The sequence below is a fragment of the Eschrichtius robustus genome, chromosome X (genome assembly GCF_028021215.1).
Source record: "Eschrichtius robustus isolate mEscRob2 chromosome X, mEscRob2.pri, whole genome shotgun sequence".
NCBI lineage: Eukaryota > Metazoa > Chordata > Mammalia > Artiodactyla > Eschrichtiidae > Eschrichtius > Eschrichtius robustus.
In genome coordinates this window covers 19,370,550-19,390,126 of record NC_090845.1, presented here as the reverse complement: position 1 = coordinate 19,390,126, position 19,577 = coordinate 19,370,550, and the positions used below count along the sequence as shown (strand labels likewise).

General features: G+C 42.9%; 1 protein-coding gene across 1 annotated transcript in view; it reads right to left on the bottom strand.

The window, feature by feature from the left end:
• Window positions 1-19,577, bottom strand: part of PHEX (phosphate regulating endopeptidase X-linked) — a 198,178-nt gene that overhangs the window by 85,402 nt on the left and 93,199 nt on the right. The window lies entirely within an intron of this gene.

Genomic DNA, 19,577 nt, shown 5'->3' with positions numbered 1-19,577 from the left:
CCTATAATGGAAAAGAATCTGGAAAGAAAAAAAATATGTATAACAATCACTTTGCTGTACACCTGAAACTAACACAATATTGTAAATCGAGTACACTTCAATTTTTAAAAAAAGTACAGGAAGTCAGTGTCAGGGGTGTCTATACTGAAAATTAAGTTTATTTACTAAGGAACTCAAATGTATGTAAAACTGCAAAAAAATGATTTGCCTACTAGGATGGGGTTGGGCCCCTTTTGACTTAGTCCAGTTCTGGGCCCTAACACACAGTAGGTATTTCTTATACCTATGCAGGAAGGTCTCACAGACTGAGGCTGAGTCCTTTCCCCATCACAGTTCAACAATAATTAGGTTTACTCAAATAGTTCTCTAAGTCGATGTATATACTGGTTTTGAGCTAAGAAAAAAAAATAAGTCAATAATATAAAACAACTTAACCAATCTAACGGGAAAATGGGGAAAATTTAATGATACTCGGTGGTCAGGTGTTAAAGAGGGGGTAAAAATAGTTCAAAATTCTCAATTGTAAATAATGAAAAACTGAACACAGGTGAGAGAGGCAAAGGATACAGACTGTAGGTAGGTAGTTTCCAAAGATGGCTGCCAACAATGCCTTCCCTCCCTGTGCGCTCACACTCTTCTTCACATCAAGAGATGGAGTCTTTCTCCTGCCCTCAAATATGGACTGGCCTTGTCCCTGGCTTTGACCAAAAGAATGTAACACACGAAACATTCTGGGGCTTCTAAGCCCAGACCTTAAGAAGGCTGGCAGCTTCTGCTTCCTCCCTCTTGGAGCCCTTAGCTCCCCTGTAAGAGTACCACGTTACCCTTCTGGAGAAAGAAGCCACATAAGGAACACTGAGGTGTCAGACACAAGTAAAGAGGCCACCTCAGGTGTTCAGCCATAGCTGCCATCTGACTGCAAATGCCTGAGACACTCCAGACGAGACCAGCAGAAGAGTCACCCATCTGAGCCCCAACCAACCCAGAGAAATCATGAGAAATAATAAAATACTTGCTGCCTTAAGGCAGCAGGTTTTGGGGTGGTTTGTTACACAGCAATAGATAACCCAAATACAGACCACTGCAGTAGGTGAGTCAATTCTCCCTGCACGAAGAAAATTAAAACCTGCTCTCTTCCTTCTGGCAATTGACAGATCCAGAACCAAAACAACACAAAACCCCAAAATTCTCTATAAGGAATCAATCCTTCCATAAAATCCGTTTTGTTTTTTTTTTTAAGGAATTTTGTTCATTTGAAATGCCAAGAATGATACTATTTAAAATCAAAATGAGGGAATTCCCTGGCGGTCCAGTGGTTAGGACTCCGGGCTTTCACTGCGGAGGGCCGAGGTTCAATCCGTGGTCAGGAAACTAAGATCCTGCAAACTGTGTGGCACAGCCAAAAAAAAAAAAATTTTTTAAATAATAAATTAGTAAATTAAAATGTTTTAAAAAATCAAAATGAAATGTATTTTGCAAAGCTGTCAGCACCTCTATCAGAATACTTTGGTCGTGCCATTTCTTCCTAGCACTGCTTCCTCCAACTTTTCCAATTACCTTTACCTTTTTCCCAGTTTCTTTCACTCTTTCTTCTCTAGGTTATCAGGTTGTTTCTCCAGCTCATAAGTGAGATTCTGTCAGAAGTGGATTTGCTATCACGCCCTCAAGCCTGCCTTTACCCAGCTATGCTAGGGTCTAGAAAATGACAACTCAGAACACCAGGTTAAATACAATTTCTCTCTCTTCACCCATTTTCCACTATCTGCCTGTCCGGCCCTTGGGTTATTAATGGAACTGACATTCCCATACAACTGACTGAGCAGGCCCAGCAGCCAGATAAGAAGGGAGCCGCTGACAGCAGCAGACACAACCCCAGAGAGAGCAGATAAGCAGACACGTCGTGGCTATTAGTTTCATCTTGGGCCAAAGAGAAGAAGCATCACAAAATATACACAGAGAACTCAAACATCCCTAATGGACTCTTTTCCCATGAAATTAAAAATCAACATATCAAAGCTGATTCTTCTTATCAAACCAAACTAAACATGTATTTGTAAGTGAATTCCTAACATACTCAATTTGGATTTGGACCAAAAAAGAATAAAGACAGGCATTAAACCTCTCCCCCCAATCCCATGAATAAAAGTAATAAATAGTCTCCATAATGTTTAAAAAGCAGCTCTCTCCCCTGGGCCTCTGGAATTTCACTCTGAGGCTATCATAGCATTTCCCAATTTCTTTCAAAGTCCTACAACCAACAAATCCCACAAGCCAAAATAATCCTTAATAAGCACTTAAACATTAAACACTTTCACAGTACCATGTTTAAACTATGACTGCTTGTTGATGTTGTTAAATTTTTTGAATATTTACTATTGCAAGTTTCATCTGTTAACATAGTTCCATTGTTCCACATTGTTCAAATTAGTTCTACCTCTTGATACTAGCATTAATTTTTTTAATGTATGGCATGGTCATACACTGGTTATATACTTCTTTATATTCTTGATGAGAATACAACACTGCAAAAATTTTCAAAAACCACAGAATATATTACATGTATGTCCACTGACATGAGCTAGTGCCCCTTACAAATGATAATTCACATAAACCTCTCACTCAAACTTCTGCAAATTTGCTTCTTACTAAAACTCTGTATCTCAAGTTGGTAATGAGTCTCTCTCCTCTCCCCCTCCCACAACAACAACAACAAAAATCAATATATTGCTCATTGGTAGAAGAACTAATTAAGGCAATGATTTATAAACTCTTCAAAACAGTCTGTGATTAAATCGAAGTCAAACATTAAAGAGGATATCTTGTTGTGTCAGGGAGCAAAGATGCTGTCAGAGACAACTAGAGTCATGTCAAAATTCCCTAACGGAAGAGCCTCAGGTTGGCCAATATGGGACAATTTGAGCTAAAAAATAATGATGATTGTAATGAATCTAAACAAATCAAATACATAAAATTCCCTGAGTTTATCATGATATTTAAAAACCAAACTGCTTTGGTACCTTTGGAAGTACTAGGGCACCAACTCATTGTGAAAATCAATAAATAAAAAGACATTTATGCTGCCTTTCAGCAGTTTATATCAGTATAAGCTGTATGTCAGCGTAATCAAGTGGTTTATGAGAGAAGATACTTTTTTATAGAAATATTCCAGCTAATATACGCAGAAAGAATGATAGAACTAGAAAATCACCCGTTGCAATCCCTAATGAACTCATGTATCTATGCAATATATTATCAATGACTGCTTAAACGATTAAAAGAGTAGTTTTCAACCCTGGCTGCATATTTCTATCTCCTGGGGAACTTTAAATACTGATGCCTGGGTCTCACCCCCAGAAAGTCTGATGTCATTGGTCTGGGGTGTGGCCGGAGCATTTGGATGTTTTAAGCTCCCTGGGGGTGATATGAAGGCACAGTCAAGAAAGAGGACCACGGCCTATGGTGAAAGGTTGATGGGTAAGTTAAGAGGGAAGGATCAGTCTGAGAACACCTGAACCCACTAATCAACATTTTCAGTGGAAGTGGGACAACACAGCACCATGTGCCTCTTGGAGGGCTGCACAGGAAGCACACAGCACTGCCCATGACATCTTTATGCCAAAAGAAAATTGAACCTGAATCTAATCAAACCTCTAGGCTGAACTACCAATATACGGAAAATGTGAGGGACAGAAGAACATGTTAAAAGACAACAATAGTATATCATCAGCCAAATCAGCAGTGCTGAAAATTCTACCAGACAAATGGCACAATTTCTTGAACAAATAAATTTCATGGATAAAAGGGGAGGGGTGCTCTTAAAACTTTTAAAGCCTTAAAAGACAGACCTATTAACTGCAATATGTACACCTTGTTTGGATACCAATTTGAACCAACTGTCTAAAAAAAATAAACGTTTTTCAGATAATTACAGAAAGCAGACAGAATACAGGTATTGCTGTTAATATTGATGGGTATGTTAAGGGTACTGTGGTTAGTTGGTTTTTTTTTTTTTTTTTTACTCCTTAACTGTTGAAGATACATAATGAAATGTTTATAGTAAAATGATATCTGACGGGACTTCCCTGGTGGCGCAGTGGTTAAGAATCCACCTGCCAATGCAGGGGACACGGGTTAGAGCCCTGGTCCGGGAAGATCCCACATGCCGCGGAGCAATGAAGCCCGTGCGCCACAACTACTGAGCCTGCGCCCTAGAGCCCGCGAGCCACAACTACTGAGCCCGCGTGCCACAACTACTGAAGCCCGCGCACCTAGAGCCCATGCTCCACGAAAAGAGAAGCCACCGCAAGAAGAAGCCTGCGCACCGCAACGAACAGTAGCCCCCGCTCGCTGCAACTAGAGAAAGCCCACATGCAGCAACGAAGACCCAATGCAGCCAAAAATAAACAAAATAAAATAAATTTATTAAAAAAAATGATATCTGACATGAGCTTGAGAATTCTCCAGCATAAAAGCAGGTGGGGTGGGGAAAAGATGAAATCAAAACAGCAAAGATTGCTCACTGGTGAGGCTGGGTAATAAGAACTTGTGGGTTTGTTACGTACACTTTCGTGTACATTTAAAAATTTCCATAACAACATGTTTTAAAATATTGAACAGAATGGCCATCATCAAAAAATCTACGAACAATAAATGCTGGAGAGGGTGTGGAGAAAAGGGAACCCTCTTGCACTGTTGGTGGGAATGTAAATTGATACAGCCGCTATGGAGAACAATATGGAGGTTCCTTAAAAAACTAAAAATAGAACTACCATACGACCCAGCAATCCCACTACTGGGCATATACCCTGAGAAAACCATAATTCAAAAAGAGTCATGCACCACAATGTTCATGGCAGCTCTATTTACAATAGCCAGGACATGGAAGCAACCTAAGTGTCCATCAACAGATGAATGGATAAAGAAGATGTGGCACATATATACAATGGAATATCACTCAGCCATAAAAAGAAACGAAACTGAGTTATTTGTAGTGAGGTGGATGGACGTAGAGTCCGTCATACAGAGTGAATTAAGTCAGAAAGAGGAAAACAAATACCATACGCTAACACATATATATGGAATCCAAAAAAAAAAAAAAAATGGTCACGAAGAACCTAGGGACAGGACGGGAATAAAGACGCAGACCTACTAGAGAATGGACCTGAGGACACGGGGAGGGGGAAGGGTAAGCTGGGAGGAAGTGAGAGAGTGGTATGCACATATATACACTACCAAATGTAAAATAGATAGCTAGTGGGAAGCAGCCGCATAGCACAGGGAGATCAGCTGGGTGCTTTGTGACCACCTAGAGGGGTGGGATAGGGAGTGTGGGAGGGAGGGAGATGCAAGAGGGAAGAGATATGGGGATATATGTATATGTATAGCTGATTCACTTTGTTATACAGCAGAAACTAACACACCATTGTAAAGCAATTATACTCCAATAAAGATGTTAAAAAAAAAAATTGAACAAAGTGAACGTTACCAAAAGTCCATTTTGTACCTCCACCCCAAAGAAACTAATGTAATTGGCATCAGCTTTTCTCTCCCAATTTTAGGAGACTTTCATGAAGCATTACGTCATTTGGTGAGGAGAAATAAGAGGAAACTTGGGGAAAATGAACATGTCATCTTACTAATACTGAGCATTTGCTCTTTGCTAGTCACTGGACATACATTACATGTTTAAATCCTCCCAAACACTCTGTGAAAACAGTAGTATATTTGTTCTCATTTCATGGGTAAGGAAACTGAGGACCCCCAAAATGTGCATCTTGCCTATGTGCTTGGTGGAGCCGTGATTCTTACTAAGGTCTGCCCAGTGGCCAAAGAAGGGAAGCCATGTCGGATTCTGAGCACACAAGAGTGAACCAGCGACCCCAGTTCTTCCCTTACAGGGGTCAGTTCAATGCAGTAATCTGTATTTTGGGGGTACAGTTTTTTAGTTATAAATAAACACTATGATGCTATTTCAAAAGTTCAGAGAAGACAGGAAAGACCTCACTATCAGAAATTCTAAAATGGTTTGTTTTTCTCTTTCCAAGACTATAAGTGGGGAAATGGACTAAAAAGAATGAGAGGATGTACGTTACAACATGGATGAATCTAGAAGACATCATGCCAAGTGAAAGAAGCCAGACACAAAAGGTCACACTGTCTATGATTGCATTTATATGAAATGGCCAGAATAGGTGAATTCACAGACAGAAGGCAGGTTGGCGGTTGCCTGAAGCTGGGGGAAGGAAGGAAGGAATGAGGAGTGATGCTTAATGGTACGAAGCTTCCTTTAGGACGATGACAGTGCTCTGGGACTGGACAAAGGTGGCGGCTGCACAACACTGTAGAAGTAGGCAGCGCCGCTGAACTGTACATTTTATGTTATGCGAATTCTACCTCAATAAAAAAAGGAAAAAAGGAGGAGAAGCTAGGGGAGGAAAGAACTATGAAACAGAAATGGTAAAGATTTGAAAGCTTTTTGGAAGAAAGACTCAACAGGATTCGAGTGCTTCCAGTTGGCTGGGAAGTGAAATTGAGATGTCTGGTTTGGGAGTCTGAATAGCTGGCTATAATGTAATCTCCAGTGAGGATAACACAGGACCTTAGAAAGAATGGGAACCCAAGGAATGTTCAATTCCCTCAAGTTCCCACTTTTTAAATAGAACAATAAATTAGAAAATCAAGGAACACCCTAAATACAGTGTAACTGGATCATATCAAGGCACTGCTAAATGTCTCATGATCTCCTTGCAGGCAAAATGGATAAATCGGATGACAGTTCCATGAAGTTGTTCAAAGTAGAATAACTGGACTAAAAATCCACTGGTTAGTGAGTTGCCAGGCATCTAACAAAAGACCTGTCACAGGGCAGGTTCTCCATAAATCTGCTCAATAGATAAATCTGGAAGGAATCTCCAAAGGATGAGCCAATAGGGAGATTCCAGTTCTACTGTGTGAGCATGCTCGTTAATAACCCAGAAAAACAATCAAACCAAACAGTGGATTTATCTGGGACTTCCCTGGAAGTCCAGTGGTTAGGACTCAGTGCTTTCACTGCCATGGCCCCAGGTTCAATCCCTGGTTGGGGAACTAAGATCCTGCAAGCTGTGCGGCATGGACAAAAAAAAAAAAAAAGTGGACTCATCAAATTATGAATGATATAAAGGTGGAGACACTGAATGACAGACTTGAGATTTTTAAAGGTCTTTTGAGATGCCATTCTATGGAATTAGTCCTAAATTTGGGGGGGAAGCAGTATGCACAAGATGTTTATCATAGTAATATCAATAACAGCACAACCTAAATACCCAACTATGGAGAAATGATTAAGTAATCTCCTGTATAATCACGGGAAGACTACGCAATAACAGTGAAAATTCTTTTATAAAGACTATGTAGTAGGGACTTCCCTGGTGGTGCAGTGGTTAATAATCCGCCTGCCAATGCAGGGGACACGGGTTCGAGCCCTGGTCCGGGAAGATCCCAAATGCCGCGGTGCAACTAAGCCCGTGCGCCACAACTACTGAGCCTGCGCTCTAGAGCCCGCAAGCCACAACTACTGAGCCTGAGTGCCACAATTACTGAGCCCACATGCCTAGAGCTGGTGCTCCACAACAAGAGAAGCCACCGCAATGAGAAGCCTGCGCACCGCAACGAAGAGTAGCCCCCGCTCGCCGCAACTAGAGAAAGCCTGCACGCAGCAACGAAGACCTAATGCAGCCAAAAGTAAAAAAATAAATAAATTTATTAAAAAAAAAAAAGATTATGTAGTAAGAGGAGAAATGTTTAAAATATAAAAGAGAAAAAAGAAGGAATCAAGTTTATATATACGGGATTATTCAAGCCTACGTATAGGGGAAAAAACAAAGTAATACATCGAAATGTTAGCAGTGGTTATGTTTGGGTGATGGGACTAGTAATGATTTTTTTTCTTTCTACTTTTATACTCTGCCTTGGAGATTTTCTTTAATGAGCATAGATTTTTGTAGCAAAACTAATAAACACACAGGAGATCCAGAAACATATACTTTTTTAAAATCAGAGCCATGACCAAAGCTAAATGGATTTTTATTAAGAATTAATGTGAAGTTCTGGGATGGGGGTTTAAACGAAATGCCAAGTTTACGACTGGAGCAACAGGGCTTACTGACAGTTCCTGTGGGATCAAAAAAAAAGACCTAGAAATTTAACTGACTGTAAATTCGTTATGAGCCAACAGTGACATGGCTGAGGAGAAAAGATAGCCATAATATAAACTTCGGATTTCTAAAATAATCTGTATGCAAAACAAAGGCAGTAATAATATTCCCATTGTGCTGTGTGAGTTGGACTATGTCTAGAATACTGCGTTCAGCTTTGAACTTGAGCTTTAAAAAAAGATGTTGAAAACCTGGAGAGCAGCCAGCAGGATGAGGCAACAGAACCACAGCAGGAAAGCAGTGATTCCCACACTTTGGCGGCATCAGAATCACCCAGAGGGCTTATTAAAATGCAGATTCTTGGGTCTCCTCCCAGAGTTTCTAATTCTATAGATCTGGGATGGGGCCAAGAAACTGCACTTGTAGCTAGTTCCTAGGTGATGCCGATGCTGCTGGTCTGAGGGCCACACTTAGAGACCCACTGGCACTGCGGATGAAAGCACAGACTCTGAAACCAGACTGCCAGGGATTAAGTCCCAGCTCTTCCGCCTACTGACTGTGTGACCTTGAGCAAGCCTGCTTGCCCTCTCTGTGCTACAGTTTTCTCATCTGTAAAATGAAACGATTTGACCAACCTCATACAGATATCATGGCATTGATGTAGTTAATATTTGTAAAGCATGTAGAACATCTAGCCTGGCATATAATGCTTGTTAATTTAATGAGGAACATTAGAGATGTTTTGTCTGAAATAGAAAAACACTTAAACATCTTCAAATACTGGAAGGACTTTTATGTGGAAGATATATTCTGCATAGTTCCTGGGGACAGACATGGAGTCAAGGGGTGGAAGTGACCAAGAAGGAGCCTTTGGATCTGTAACAAGAAGGGCTTTTTAGCAGCTGGAGCAACAATGGTGGGTGGCCTGGTTGGGTTGTGGGCGTCCCAGCACTCACTCAGGGCACTCCCCCGTGAGAGATGGTGAACAGGGGTTCCTGTAAGGAATTCCTGTAAGGGGTAAGGGAAGTAGTCACTTAATAAACATCAGCTAGTTCAAGCAATACAACCTTGGTGTAAGGGAGCTTTCACCGCTAATAACCCGGAGCTCTCAAAGTGCTGGCCTCAGACCAACAGCATCGCCAAGAACTTGTCAGATATGTAAATTCCCAGGCCCCAACCTCAGAGCTACTGACTCAGAAGCTCTGGGGGGTGAGGCCTGGCAATCTATGTTTTAACAAGCCCTCCAGATGGTGCCAATGCACCTCGAGTATGAGAACCAATGACCTATAACACTGCCCAAAACAACATTTCCTTGAGGCTCTATGTAGAACACCGAAACTTGATTAAAGTAACCTCACTCCAACAAGGTATCAGGTATAATATGCCTCTGATAACTATGTGCAGCAAACTGCTACTTACACCAAATATTTGCTTTTGTATTTAAAAGGTATATCACAAAGATAACACTGAATTTGCTTAAAACAAGAAAATCCAAACTCCACAGAGAAAAGCAAGGTACCCCCCCTCCCATCACCCTCTCAGGAGGGGCTGCCCTGCAGGGGGTGGGGCGGGGGTGATATACAAGGAGAAGGACAGTGTTCTGACAAAAAGCATCAAAGCACCTAAAGGCTAAGAGGGACCTCAGAGACTGTGGTCTTAAGTCATCTACCTTCCTAGCCCAGAGGAAAACACAATGACCCAGACACACAGAACCTCACTTAGCATCTCTCACCAGTCAGTGCGGCCAAAGTCTCCCCTCCTGCACAGGACAACAGTTTGGAAGAAACAGCTGAACACACTTGGAGAGGCTTTCTCACGCTCCAGGCGCTCTTCTAAATACCTGAAGTATATAACTCCTCATAAAAAATCTCTGACGTACATACTAATCTCACCATTTTACAGATGTGAAAACTGAGGGTCAGAAAGGTGAAGTAATTTCCAAAGGGTCATACAGCTAATAAGTGGTAGACACTGGCTCTGAGCCTAGGCAGTCTTTCTCCAGAGTCTGTAAGCTTCTGTACTGTACTTCCTGTTGGGGTCAGTGAGGGAGAGGAGATACAAGTGTGAAGGCCACTACCTTGGCCTGTCTGTGCATGTGAGAGAGACGGAGAGACACAGAGCCAGAGAGTGCCAGCAAGCTCAAGATGGCGGCAAGTGTGAGCCAGAGATCCAGAGGGAGTGGCGGGGAGCCTGAAAGATGGTTCACATGCTATTTTGTCAGTCCCTGTGTGTTCCTAGGTGAGCGCTGGAGTGGATGCAGGAACTGGGGTGACTGCATTCTTAAGCACCTACACAAACAGGCTTGAATCTGTCACAGGCAAGGGCAGGACACAGTTTGACACAAGCCCTTCCCTTTCTTTTCTTCTACAAAGCAATTTAAAAGCAATACGTGAGATGAAGCAGAAGTGAAGGTACCAAGGGAAAGTGACAGCTGGATGCAAAGTTGTTGGGATTAATAAGTAAGGAAGAGCAAGAAGCCGTGCTCACAGGCTGCAGGGACAAGGGCTGTGACAAGGAAGAGAGAGGTGGCAGAGTGGGCACCCCAAGTCGGGTGCCCTCACACAGGGTGTCTGGGCTCCTTACAGGCTTCCTCCTCTAGAACCCCAGGACCAGTCTGTGTCTCCATCACATTAAGACTTCCCCTCATCTTCTCAGAATCCGTATCACCGCTGTGCTCTCCTAGCAGTGTGAAAACCCCTGTAGAAAAGGTACTGCAACTGATCATCTCTGAACATGCAGCTCCTAGCCCAGTACCTGGCACGCTGTTGGTTCTGGAAAAGTCTGTGGAATTGAATTTGCTGAAGCGGTGCTAGCATCCAGATGCAGTGAAATGCGTTGTCACCTTAAGGAGAGGAAGGACGGGAAAAGTCACACCCCAGAGGCTGTGTCCTAGTTGGGGAGCCCCCAGGTACAGATCCGAGACAAGGACTGGAGTGCAAGCAGTTCATCTCGGACATGAACGAGACACCAAACACTGGGAGGGGGCTGGGGAGGTGAGCAGAGAAAGACAGGCAGTCAGCAAAGGGTATCTTATGGAGCCAGCTGTCAGTGTGAGCGACTAGAGCTTACCCCACTGGGGAAACTCCAGGAGCCTGGGCAGAACACACTCGAGGGAGGAGGTGGCTGGGGCAACTCCCATCAATCACTGGGTTGTGCTCACTTCCCGGACCTTTGGGCCCTCTGTGTGAGTGGCCTAGCACGCGCCAGTGGGAACAGAAAGCTGTTGGGGAAAATGCGGGTGCTGGCAGCTGAAGTCAGACAGGTGTGCAGTGAAATGGTGATGGCAAGGGCAGTTAGTGCCCCCCCACTCCGCTCACCGGGTCGGGGTGGTCCTGAAAATCTGCATCTCTAATGAGTCCCCAGGGAGGCTGCTGCTGCCGGTCTAGAAGCACACCCCGAGAACCACTGGGCTCAGACGTGGGCAGGACACCAACATGGTTGGTCCATGCTGGATACCTGGGGCAAAGCCAACACCTAGGGCTGGGCAGAGCTCAAAGATAAAGGAAACCAGAATTACACCCCAAAATATGCCTCTCTGACATAAAAATTATTTTGAGCTGAAGGCAATTGAGAAGCAGTGGATACAAGAAAAGCTCCTGCTCTCCCCCAGTTTGCCTAAAAGGACATACATTTTCAAAGTTGTCCCTCCTCCCCTCTCTGTGAGGGAGGACAAAAGTGAATCACTGAGACAACTTTAGACCTTATAGGCCTGGAGACAGCAGCAGAGGAATCTACATAACAACTAACTAGCCTGTATCTACCACTAGTTTCCCATATATTTACATTCCCACCATCTGCCACTTTTGGAAGTCTAAAACTACTTTCCCTTTTTCTTCTTCTTTCTCTACAAATTTATTGTCCTTTGGTTTAGATGACATATAAGCCGGAGTTCTAAGCCACTTCTCTGAGTTACTCATTTCTCTGAGTTTCTCTCACATGTGTGTGAGATATACATGTTAATGAACTTGTTTGCTTTTCTCTTGTTAATCTATCTTTTTTTACATGGACCCAAGTTAAGAACTTAGAAGGATGGAAGGAAAGGTTATTTTCCCTGCCCAACAGAGACAAAGCCAAAGAGGTGAGCTAAATTTCTGTTTGGCCCTCTGTAGGAAAACTCTTCCCACCTCGCCCAAAGCATGTGCCTGGGAGTCACATGCTCATGTTGATGGGACCATGAGACAGACTTCTTGGGAACCCTCTGTACCTGCTATGGCTAAGGTTAAGGCACTCACAGCATCCTGAGGACACTGCCTTCCTAGGAGTTCGTTCCATCAGGGTCTTTTTCTCTAGGGGTGGCCTGGCAAACAAAGGTCACGGGGCAAAGAGCACAAACAAATATTTTAGAAAGAATCCAGCTTTTGGCTACAGAATCGAATCCAGCTGGGCACCAGCCAAGTTCCTCCTGATCTGACACAGAGCTCACCAGCATAAGCCTGGTTCCCACCACCAGGGCAGCCAAAGGCAGTGCTGCATCCCTTCCTGCCAGGACTCACAATCATTACGTAGTGTAGTGACCTTGAGACCCTTCTACCCTGTTCTGGAAAAGGCAAATCTTCTAGAAGATACCCCCCAAAATAGTTTGTATCACCTTACACTCATTCAACAGCTACGATAGCCACAAAAAATTAACAGGCCTCCTGTCCTTTGCTGCTTGTTTATAATAAGATCATATGCTTGCAGGGAACATAGAATCCTAAACAAAAATTGGTGCTTATTTGACCATACTAAATTTCCAGTTCGAAACCTACACTGTTGGTTTCACAACACAAAACTACTCATGACCTCCTAAGAAATGAGAGGGGAAAGGCAGGGAGATAGAGATAACAAATCTACCCTTCATTCACGGAAGCAGAGGCATCCTTGTTTATCTTTTACAGTAATCACCCTTAGCAAAGAGCATGACAAGGCCACATCCCCACGCTTCCATTCTGAGACTGGAGTAACCACCACAAAAGCTAGGGTGTTAGGCCTCAGCCCACTGCAGGCATCTGGACCCTCCCTGTTCAGGAGGCAGGTCACTAGGGAATGCTGAGGTCAATACCCCTTAGGAGGCACTGTAATTAGCTGCAGACCAGAGCCTGACTGTGAGAGAAAGGAAAGCTTCTCCCCCTCACAAATTGCAACATTTTTCCAGCTTTCCCAATGGGTTGCCAAGTGACTCAGCGCTGGCCCGGTGTGGGCACTAGTACTGATGAGAAATCTTCCGCCTGGGTGATATACTGCATACAACACATGGCCTAAGAACAGCGCCAAGTCACACCAGAAGAGCAGGCAAATTATTCACCTCCACTGCAAATGCAGGCAAATCCTGTCTTAACGCAGGGGCTACTCAGTATGAGAAAGACAAAGCCCTAAGATAGTCAGAGATTTCCATCTAAGATTCAAGAAATTATTAGGCAGAGCCTCTCCTTTCTTGTTGACTATTAAAAGGCAATCAAATCAAGGACAGCCTAGAAAAAGGGCAAGAAAAAAAATAATTTTTCAAAAACAGTCCCATAGCAGAAAGCTGCATAAGAGCCTCCAGCTCTCTAAATGTCTTTGTGAGTGCTATGAGCTCCACCCGGAGGTCATTTCCAGATCTCCATGTTCATTTAATTTGGAAAAAGAAAACCCACATCTTCTGGGGTCCAGAGCCCGACTTGCCTTGGAGAACTGCCGGAAATTCTTAGACAACACTCCCTCTTTCTCACCTCTCATTAAAGGAACTGCTCTAAACGAAGCCACTGACAAAGGATTAATCTCCAAAATATACAAGTTGCTCATGCAGCTCAATATCAGAAAAACAAACAACCCAATCCAAAACTGGGCAGAAGACCTTAACAGACATTTCTCCAAAGAAGATATACAGATTGCCAACAAACACATGAAAGGATGCTCAACATCACTAATCATTAGAGAAATGCAAATCAAAACTACAATGGGGGACTTCCCTGGTGGCGCAGTGGTTAAGAATCCGCCTCCCAATGCAGGGGACACGGGTTCGAGCCCTGGTGCAGGAAGATCCCACATGCCGCGGAACAACTAAGCACGTGTGCCACAACTACTGAGCCTGAGACCTAGAGCCTGCGTGCCACAACTACTGAAGCCCGCGTGCCTAGAGCCCATGCTCTGGAACGAGAGAAGCCACCGCAATGAGAAGCCCGCGCACTGCAACAAAGAGTAGCCCCTGCTCGTCGCAACCAGAGAAAACCCACGCACAGCAACGAAGACCCAACACAGCCAAAAATAAATTAATTAATTTTAAAAAAGAAAAAAAAAGCTACAATGAGGTATCACCTCACACCAGTCAGAATGGCCATCACCAAAAAATCTACAAACGACAAATGCTGGAGATGGTGTGGAGAAAAGGGAACTCTCCAACACTGTTGGTGGGAATGTAAGTTGATACAGCCACTATGGAGAACAGTATGGAGGTTCCTTAGAAAACTAAAAATAGAACTACCATATGACCCAGCAATCCCACTACTGGGCATATACCCTGAGAAAACCATAATTCAAAAAGAGTCATGTACCACAGTGTTCATGGCAGCTCTATTTACAATAGCCAGGACGTGGAAGCAACCTAGGTATCCATCGACAGATGAATGGATAAAGAAGATGTGGCACATATATACAATGGAACATTACTCAGCCATAAAAAGAAACGAAATTGAGTTATTTGTAGTGAGATGGATGGACCTAGAGCCTGTCATACAGAGTGAAGTAAGTCAGAAAGAGAAAATCAAATACCATATGCTAACACATATATATGGAATCTTAAAAAAAAAAAATGGCTCTGAAGAACCTAGGGGCAGGACAGGAATAAAGATGCAGACATAGAGAATGGACTTGAGGACACGGGGAGGGGGAAGGGTAAGCTGGGACGAAGTGAGAGAGTAGTGGCATGGACATATATACACGACCAAATGTAAAACAGCTAGCTAGTGGGAAGCAGCCACATAGCACAGGGAGATCAGCTCGGTGCTTTGTGACCACCTAGAGGGGTGGGATAGGGAGGGTGGGAGAGAGACGCAAGAGGGAGGGGATATGGAGATATATGTATACGTATAGCTGATTCACTTTGTTATACAGCAGAAACTAACACAACATTGTAAAGCAATTATACTCCAATAAAGATGTTAAAAAAAATTGAATTAAAAAAAAAAAAAAAAGGAACTGCTCTGAAGTCTGAAATTCAAGATATACTCAGGGAACCTGGTGACATCCAGCAGGACAACTACCTTTGATATTTGCACCTGTCGAGGAACTAGTTTGAGTTCCTGGCAGGTTGAACTCAGCTCAAAGACAGTGGAGCGTTCAAAGAGTACTTTTAGAAGAAAAAGTGAGGGCTCTCCTTGAAAAAAATTGTAAGACTGGAGAGCAACTCGGGGCAAACAAGAATGTGTCTAATATTAGAAGGACTGGGAATAATCCTCCTTCAGGAAGGACCCATGGCTACTTGCCTAGAAGGCCCAACTGAAAAGCACCCACTCCCTTATGCAACCCAGAAGATCCCCCTAAGGCAATCACCAGCCATAATTTTTAAAAAAATGACTAGGGTCCCCAGAGCATTCCCCTGGTATCCATCCATTCATAACACGCACACACCACTCACCACTCCACCCCACCCTCCACACCAGTGGCCCTCAGTCCACAAGGGGTCAGGCTAGGATCAAGAGCCCCCAGTGTGCTGGGCTCTCAACTGCCCAGTGCAAGACATGCTCTGTTCCGGATATCATAAGCTAGCCCAGCAAATAAATGAAGCATTCAAACAACAACAACAGTATGTTGATGCACAAAGTTTCACCTACCATCTGGAGAGCTTCTCATCACAGCCCGCATGCTCCTGCCTTCAACAGCTTGTGCCTTACATGACTTAAGACAGCTCTGACAGGTTCTCAAAGGGGGAAAAAATCAAACTTACCCTCTGTCTTCCTCCAACACCACCCCCTCACCCCCGCCACTGCCACCCAAGTTCTTTCCTCACTATGAAACACTGAACAGTCTTTTCGTGTCTACTGACAAAAATATCGAGGGCAATGCTTATCCACCTCGGGAGTATTAAAGCTCTAGAAAATATCTGTGCTAAACCTCTGCACATTCTCCATTAAACAAGGCTAAGCATTCCAGAATGTTGACCTCTTTTCTTCTTTAATAGACTTTTTTAGAGCAGTTTTAGGGTCACAGCAAAACTGAGCAGAAAGTACAGAGTTCCTATATAATCCCGGCCCCCACTCATACACAACCTCCCCCATTATCAACATCCCCCACCAGAGTGGGACATTTGTTACAATCGATGAACCTGCATTGACACATCATTATCACCCAGAGTCCATAGTTTACATTATGGTTCACTCTCAGTGCTGCACGTTCTATAGGTTTGGACAAATGTATAATGATATGTATCCACCATTATGGTATCATACAGAGTAGTTTCCCTGCTCTGAAAACCCTCTCCCTCTTTGTTCCTTGACCATAATGCAAAAAATTTTGTGCTCAGCATGACTCAGTATGACTCTAAGCAGAGGTCCCGAAGCCTGCCTAAGGATAAGAATCACCAAGGAGACCGGTTAAAATCACAGATGTTCAGACTGCACCCTCAATCCACTAAATCAGACCTTGCTAGGGAGGAGCCCAGAAAGCTAGACACAGTCCAGGCACCCCAGGTGATTGCTATCATCAGTAAGTTTCAAAAATGCCTCTCTAAAGAAGAAATGCTCCTAAGTTCAGTCTCCCAGCTGAAGAGCAGCATCCATTAAGAATGTAGCAGGCCACAGCAATCAGAGAAGAAAAAGAAATAAAAGAAATCCAAATCGGAAAAGAAGAAGTAAAACTGTCACTGTTTGCAGATGATATGATACTATACATAGAGAATCCTAAAGATGCTACCTTAAAACTACTAGAGCTAATCAAGGAATTTGGTAAAGTAGCAGGATATAAAATTAAGGCACATAAATCTCTTGTATTCCTATACACTAATGATGAAAATCTGGAAGAGAAATTAAGGAAACACTCCCATTTACCACTGCAACAAAAAGAATAAAATACCTAGGAATAAACCTACCTAGGGAGACAAAAGACCTGTATGCAGAAAACTATAAGACACTGATGAAAGAAATTAAAGAGGATACAAACAGATGGAGAGATATACCATGTTCTTGGATTGGAAGAATCAACACTGTGAAAATGACTATACTACCGAAAGCAATCTACAGATTCAATGCAATCCCTATCAAACTACCAATGGCATTTTTCACAGAACAAGAACAAAAAACTTCACAATTTGTATTGAAACACAAAAGACCCTGAATAGCCAAAGCAATCTTGAGAAAGAAAAAGGGAGCTGGAGGAATCAGGCTCCCTGACTTCAGACTATACTACAAAGCTACAGTAATCAAGACAGTATGGTACTGGCACAATAACAGAAATATTGATCAATGGAACAGGATAGAAAGCCCAGAAATAAAGCCACACACATATGGTCGCCTTATCTTTGAAAAAGGAGGCAAGAATATACAATGGAGAAAAGACAGCCTCTTCAATAAGTGGTGCTGGGAAAACCAGACAGCTACATGTAAAAGAATGAAATTAGAACACTCCCTGACTCCATACACAAAAATAAACTCAAAATGGATTAAAGACCTAAATGTAAGGCCAGACACTATCAAACTCTTAGAGGAAAACATAGGCAGAACACTCTACGACATTCATCACAGGAAGATCCTTTTTGACCCACCTCCTAGAGAAATGGAAATAAAAACAAAAAAAAACAAATGGACTGAATGAAACTTAAAAGCTTTTGCACAGCAAAGGAAAACATAAACAAGACCAAAAGACAACCCTCAGAATGGGAGAAAATATTTGCAAACAAAGCAACTGACAAAGGATTAATCTCCAAAATATACAGGCAGCTCATGCAGCTCAATATCAAAAAAACAAAGAACCCAGTCCAAAAATGGGCAGAAGACCTAAACAGACATTTCTCCAAGAAGATATACAGATTGCCAACAAACACATGAAAGGATGCTCAACATCACTAATCGTTAGAGAAATGCCAATCAAAACTACAATGAGGTATCACCTCACACCAGTCAGAATGGCCATCATCAAAAAATCTACAAATAAATGGTGGAGAGGGTGTGGAGAAAAGGGAACCCTCTCTTGCACTGTTGGTGGGAATATAAATTGATACAGCCACTATGGAGAACAGTATGGAGGTTCCTTAAAAAACTAAAAATAGAACTACCATACGACCCAGCAATCCCACTACTGGGCATATACCCTGAGAACACCATAATTCAGAAAGAGTCACGTACCAAAATGTTCATTGCAGCTCTATTTACAATAGCCAGGACATGGAAGCAACCTAAGTGTCCACTGACAGACGAATGGATAAAGAAGATGTGGCACATATATACAATGGAATATCACTCAGCCATAAAAAGAAACGAAACTGAGTTATTTGTAGTGAGGTGGATGGACCTAGAGTCCGTCATACAGAGTGAAGTAAGTCAGAAAGAGAAAAACAAATACCGTATACTAACACATATATATAGAATCTAAAAAAAAAAAAAAAAAAAAAAGGTTCTGAAGAACCTAGGGGCAGGACAGGAATAAAGACGCAGACGTAGAAAATGGATTTGAGGACACGGGGAGGGGGAAGGGTGAGCCGGGAGGAAGTGAGAGAGTGGCATGGACATATATACACTACCAAATGTAAAATAGATAGCTAGTGGGAAGCAGCCGCATAGCACAGGGAGATCAGCTCAGTGCTTTGTGACCACCTAGAGGGGTGGGATAGGGAGGGTGGGAGAGAGATGCAAGAGAGAGGAGATATGGGGATATATGTTTATGTATAGCTGATTCACTTCGTTATACAGCCGAAACTAACACACCATTGTAAAGCAATTATACTCCAATAGAGATGTTTAAAAAAAAAAAAAAGAATGTAGCAGGCGTTTCCCACCCATGCAAGCTCCAGCTCCATCAGAATACCTAGAATTCAAGATGGGTCCCATTCTTTATTTCTAAACAGCAAGGCTGCTAATACTTTTCTCACTTATCCCCTTATCTTGTTGCCAGAAAGTTTTACAAGGCCTAGCAAGTGTCCGCTTCTATTAGGAAATGTTTTTGTATTCCTACGCAATGGTCTACTATTGGTCTACAGTTTATAAGCATGCTATTTGGATCATTTGTACAAAATGATGGGTTAGGAAGTAGATCTGCTTGGTTACAGTAGAGGATTTGCCTGAGGACATTAGCACACATCGTGCACGGAGCAGGACACACAGCTAATATGGGTTTTTCTTCTTTGTGCCTTGAGGGCTCTTCTGCCAGCTGCTCCCCCTGGCTCCCCACTGCTCTGCATTCTGCCATAGCCAATGATGGTTTAATGGCAAAATTCGCTGGGCAGCAAGCCATGTGGCTCTTACAGACGGCAATTAGGAGAGAAGGAAAGGCTGA